This window comes from Henckelia pumila, chromosome 3, assembly GCF_033568475.1.
Source record: "Henckelia pumila isolate YLH828 chromosome 3, ASM3356847v2, whole genome shotgun sequence".
Taxonomy (NCBI): domain Eukaryota; kingdom Viridiplantae; phylum Streptophyta; class Magnoliopsida; order Lamiales; family Gesneriaceae; genus Henckelia; species Henckelia pumila.
Window position 1 is genome coordinate 141,206,861 of NC_133122.1, and position 6,685 is coordinate 141,213,545.

Consider the following 6,685-nt stretch of genomic DNA (forward strand, 5'->3'; position numbering starts at 1 on the left):
GATTTAATCAAACTAATAAAAAATTTGTTATTAGAATTTAGGAAGAATATATTTTAAATTAAATAGTATGATGAAAGAATTAATGTTTGTGATGTTCACTCCTTATTAAAAGATGTTTTGTCTTTAAAAAAAAAGATGTTTGTCAGCGTTGTTTGAATTTCGAAGTAGACGTGGACGGTGTAATAAATACAGTAGAAATCGAAACTTGCCGACAGATTTGAGTATTTGAACGAAATAATGCACCAAATTAAAATTTCACGTCGCGAGTTGCAATAATTGTCTTTTTTTTATTTGGTAGACGATCGAACCATGACGCTTGAGATGTTGTACGATTTAAAAGATTTGAGTTGCACAATTACCACCAGCTATAGCTTTTGATAAAGCGGTAAGCGTTCGGTCCTACAATTGGTATCAGAGTCAAGGTCATAGGTTCGATTCTCATTGATTTCAAGTAGTGCAATTATTGGGTGGGAGATTGTTGGATGCAATAATTGTCTCTGTTGGTAGAGCGATCGAGCAATGACGTTTGGGCTACTGTGCGATTTAAAAGATTTGAATTGCACCATTACCATCAGCTATATCTTTTGATAAAGCGGCAAACACTCGATCCTACATTCAGACGTCACATAAATTAATTTTGATACGGATCTTTGCTTGATGCGATCTATAAAATATTATTATTTTTATATCAAAAATAATTATTTACTTATAAATATTAATTGGGTTGAAGCATATTTTATATATCGATGACACATTCTCACCACAAGAGACCTATATCTAAATAAAATAAGGGAAGTGTATTTTCGATAATATATTTCTTTTAAGTAAAATAACAAGGGAAGTAATAAGGTTACGTTTGAATATGTATTATAAAACATTTTTATAAAAATATTTTTAAAAACTTTTTATAAAATATTTTAAAATTTATTTTAAAAATAAATATATGTTTGGACAAATATTCTATATAAACATTTTAACATTTCAAAATTAATGTTTTTCATATTTACCTTCCATAGTTTCATTTTTAAAATATCTAAATATATTGATTTATTATCATTATATTGTGCATTTTTTTCATCCTATAAATAACACAATCGATACCTTAATATAATTAAACATATTATGATTAAATTTTTATTTTTAGTAAATCAAATACATAAATAAATGACAACGGCCTGTGGATCAACAACTCTTAGCACATCTCAAGATACAATGTATTTGGACAAATCAATCAGGATCATGTATGTGCGCTGCAAGTGTGTAGATTCAGAAATGAACCGAACGTATGACCCATACCAAATTTCAACCGGAATGAAATTGTCCAAAACATTTTAAATCGGTAAGTAAAACTGGACGCGATTTTGGCTATCTTCTCGCCCAACCTCAAAAAATAAAAATAAAAAATAACTCTATTCGTTCTTACATGATTTTTGCGGAAGATTTGTAACCATGTTTTTAAGCGAGCCGAATAAATAGGCACTTTATAAAATTCACACTCAATACTAGTAAACTAAAAATTACACAAGTCACATTTCCTAGTACTCAAAAAAAAAAAAAAAAAAAAAACAGCTGCATTTCAACCATTCCCATGCAAAGGACACCCTATCCATTATATAATAACTTTCTTTTTTAAAACAACCATTATATTATAATAAGTAGTATAATAACATGGTAAGATAATAATATATAAAAAGAATATTTATCGATGAAAATAAATAAATATAACACTCCACGAACATTTATATTTTAAACAAAGGCCAGGATTTCACGATTCAACATATTTTATCAGAAATCAATGAAATATGAATATTCAACCACCAGGTTGGAAAACGAACAATAGTTTACGACAACGGCTGTACATTATATATTGTCGCCAATCATACATAAAATGTGATGTGCAGAAGCTTTGTCTGATCACCTTAAGCTCCCGTAAATTGGCCCCATCAAGTTTTGCAGCCTTCCAACTCCTGTCAAGAACATATCAGCAACATAAAATATTGATTCTACCCCAATCTTCGAATTAGCAATGAACGACTTACCTGCAATCGCGAAGATTTACGTCCCGTAAATAAGCTCTTTGAAGATTTGCACCTCTCAAGATTCGCATTTAGTCAACTTTGCGCCCTGCGCTCACAAAGCACACCAAACGCCGCCAATGGTTTAGCTGAATACAATGGGCATCCTTTTCAACGAAAACTAGGCAATTTATCAGAGCAAAAGAACCACTTTTGATTGTTTCCAGAATCAATGCAATCGATATACCATGAGAAATTTGAACAACGCGAAAGAAAGTTATTGCCAAGTGAAAAATTCCGTGGCATACTTGCGGATAACAAGAAATGATTGAGCACACAAAACAACTACTGAGGTTAGGTCACTAGGAGCACCTTTTTTCCATATGATTTTCAGATGGGTAACTGGGAAATAAATTACACGAAACAATTACAGTATTTTTACCTTCAGATTTGCTCCTTCAAGATTGGTTCCTTACTAAGTTTGGCATTGGTTAGATCAGCAGTCTGAAAGAGTTAAAAAAATAGGCTTTCTTCAATAAAATTATGGCAAAATAAATCTAAATTCAGTATTTCCAAAGGAATTGTTATAGTACCTGTAGAATGTCCAGAACGTAAATCTGCGTCCGCAAAGGCTACTGTTTATCAAGCAAGCATCTATGATATGAAAAATGATAATTCATTACGTAATTATTAACTCCAAAACTTGCCCCCATACTTAAAACCAATTAAAAACCTTCCAAACAAACAGGGGCACATATGTACTCCAAAGTATACTCGTTTCTTCTTGAAATTCGTACTGGAGAGGCATCAGTCATGAAGAACTGTGGGAATATATTTTTTCATCGACAAACGCACATTTGAAGTGCAGGAGATTTAGCCTTGTATATTTGCACTCCTGGACAGGTTGGCCCCAGCTTAAAAGAGCCCCCCATGAAGATTAGCACGCCGTAAAATTCACATCTTTCCTAGGCAAGTTTAAATCGATTAGAGACAGTACAAAGAAGAATAATTTATGAACTTGACCCAAATAACAATTCCAGCAGGAATCACATAATCTCATCCCAGAAATTCATGTACCGAAAGGAGAGCATTAATGTCGGTAATCAACTCCTAACCAAAACAGGTAATATAAAGGAACACCCAGAAAGGATAAAACTCCTTAAATTGATTATCTTACTCTCGCAATGTTGCGTTGTGAAATATTTAAAGCCTCAGCATGCCACGTCATCCTGCCACAAAATTAAAACATTTCTAGTATTATGAAATATAACATCAGTCTTCAATATGAGAAGGTTCCATAGAAGAAAAAAAGTCCAGATTCTACGGTGCTAGCCATTAGAAAAGAAAACCAAGTACGATGCACACTGTAGAAACTAGTGGACTAAACTTCATAATGTTCAAAAGAACCAAACTTTATCCTATATTGGTTAAGAAACAACAAATATGCATAAAATTCCACAAGCATATGTCAACAAATATTTTATGACCAAGATAAAAAATAAAACAAAATCAAATCACGAGCTGTAAGCCTGCAAGAGATTACATAATTTCATTATTTTAGATAATTCTGCAGCCTTCAATCCAGCACACTTCATCTTTTACACGAGGGAGGGACAAGAATGTGAGAAATTTATAGCATACATATGTAATTTATAAATCATAAAATAACTATTACCCACAAAAGGCCTAACATTTCTTTTGAGAATCTATTGTATGCAGTTTAAAACACAACTTTCCAAGAGATTAAAACATATTACATACATGTCACAGGAGATGTGGCAGCACCAATCATCCATGAAGCAGAATCATTTACATTTTCCTCTCAAAAGAGATTATAATACACACCTTGAACTTCGCAGAATGAAGATTGGCTCGTGAGAAGAAGACATTCTTTAGACATGCATAACTGAAGTCCACAGAAGATAGGTCCTGCATTTTTAACAAAATTTGCAAGAAGCTGATCAGAGTAGAGGATAAGTTGAATAGAAGCAGGAAAAAAACCTAAGAAATTCATGGCCATAAATCTTCTACAGTTGCGTAAAGAAGCATGATCAACTACACTGATAGTCAAATCTCAACTATCTTATAGCAAACAACAAGGTTCACAGATACAAGCCACAAAACAAGTGCTTTTAAGCAAAAAAAATTGATGTGGTTCTTACTAAGTTTATAATAAACTACAATGGAAATGATGGATCATCTTATCAGACATAATGATGTGATAGCAAATTCACATTATAAGCTAAACGGAACAAATGACTTACATTGAATACCTACCAATCACCTGTTTCATAATCCATGAAAGAACATCAACTCAATTACCAGAAAATGTGGCCATGGTAACCACCAAAGCTAATCTTGTAATAATTTACAAGTGTTATATTTTCCTTTTCTCAGTTGTGTGTTTTCTCTAACTTTGGGGCATTATAAATCACAACATCAAAACTCAGTTAAAGATTTCAATCCAGTGGAAACATGCGTCAGAGTCGATTAGTTAGATAAGTAGTACCAGTTTTTGACAGATCAAGTCCAGAGAGATTGACTCCTCGAAATCTGACTTTCTTAGACTGAATGCATTTAATAATATCAATGCGTGTCAGTTCAGTACCCATCTCCTCATCCACCTTCCTCTTGATCAACGATGTTTTAATTCCATCAATTAAGCCCTGAAAGTACAACGGTGTTTTCAGATATGCTCATTCACAAACAGGCATAGAGGCGAAGGAAGGGTAATCACCCCTCTAACTTGAAAAATTATTCTATATATATTTTTTCAAATCCAAGTTATTTTCCCCTCCGACTTTTTGGCTATCAAGTGTAGTACAAACAGTTTTCCACTGTAGCTTATGAATTTATGATACAATTTAACAAAAGAAAAAGAAAACAATTCCATCCATGCATGGGCTGAAATTTAATAATTTTTTTTAACTATCATCGAGTTTTAAAGTAGAAGAAATATGATCATTTAATAAAAGAAAGGTTACAAACAGAACATGAAAGAAACAAGCACATTGTTGCCGGTCACATGCAAGGCCCGCCGCATAATTTATATATCTCATGATTAAATAAAGAATTAGGAACTATCTAAATCAACGTAAAATCAACAGAGAGTAAGGAATGACTCACGAGAAGCTGGAAATACTCAGCCTCTCTCAAAAGCTCAGAATATTGAGCATCTTTCAAAATGGGAACTTCCCCGTCCCTCAACCAATTCAAAATATGCCGAAAATGTTCCCCATCTCTATCAACAAAAACGTAGCCCTGTGGCAACATCAGTAGATACCATAAATTACATAAATTTCCAGAAAACCCATCAGGGTCAAAGTTCATATAATGCTGGGCTTTCACAAATGGAGAGAACAGTAAAACAACAAATACAATTTTGAATCAAAATCATGGCTTCATGTCCAGCATCTTTTATTTATCTTTCTGTCTAAGCAATGCTTCTCAATTGACAGGTTTGAGGATAACATTGAGAAACAAAATAACGCTTGGGAATGCATCTCTTGCCATTGCTATACCGTATCATTATCCTGACAGATAGTGTGGCGACCACTGAACATTGCCGCAAGCATTGAATCAGGCTCACGCTGAGTCAAGGTATCGATTGTTGTGCAAAACTTTTTGCCTCCTAAATAACAGAAACACAAGGTTCATCGTATTAATGCAGGATGAATACTTTCCAAAAACTATGTTCAGAAAAGATTCAAAAAACAAAAATCCATTGATCTCCCTCATATTCAAGACCCACTAAAATATATCATCACACTATCACAAAACTAGTTCAGAACAACTATCTCTATACACGAAACTATCAATGTATTCGAGCAGTCAAAACTCAAACGAGGCAACAGAGAGTAAAATAATTACACTTTGGCTACGAAAACAGTGCACCTGACACAGCAATATAGTTTCCACAGGTGATCAATAGGCACTGGAATTTCATCGAATTACGTTTATAATATCACACAGACCACCAACAAAAACACATTACACATACACATACTGAGAATTACCGATATTGAGGCGGACGATGCGAGAAGAAGCTTGGGAGCAGAAGGTCATCATCCAAATGTTGGGGTTTTTGAGCTGATAATTATGGATACTTCCGACTTTCTGAGAAACCTGGAATCTTGCGGTAGCGAGTCGGTATTAAACGACGTCGCACAGATGAAATGATGTTGGCAAACGAATGGGTGAAAGAACGAAAGTTAATGGGAAATTGCATATTAGTCCTTATAAATAATATTAATTAGCATCTGCTAACCCATTTATTCTTTAATAATTAAAGTCGGAAGTCTGGTCTACAACTTTTACTTAAGTTTATAGTAAACATATCATTTTGCCATTTGGATTCTCTATATTACCAAATTTTAATTTTACTACTATAATTTTATTTTGGTAATTTTAATACTTTTAAAAGAATTATGATATTAATTCACGTTTTACACGTCAACACAACGCCAATATTGCATTAGTTTCATAGTATTAACATCAAGTCTGAAAAAAAAGATTAAAATTATCGACCAAATCAAAATAACAAATTAAACATGAAATAAAAGAGACACTTAGGAAAAAATTATAATTTTCTCTTATTTTATACCCTTTCACTCGTTTGACGTAATTTAATTTATAAACTTTATATTCTGAAATGAAATTATTTATGTTAT

The 6,685-nt window shown here is 32.9% G+C and overlaps 1 pseudogene; it reads right to left on the reverse strand.

Annotated features, from left to right (window-relative positions):
- The window catches only part of LOC140889636 (uncharacterized), a 10,752-nt pseudogene extending 4,553 nt beyond the window's left edge, over positions 1 to 6,199 (reverse strand).
- Between the last annotated feature and the right edge of the window lie 486 nt (positions 6,200 to 6,685).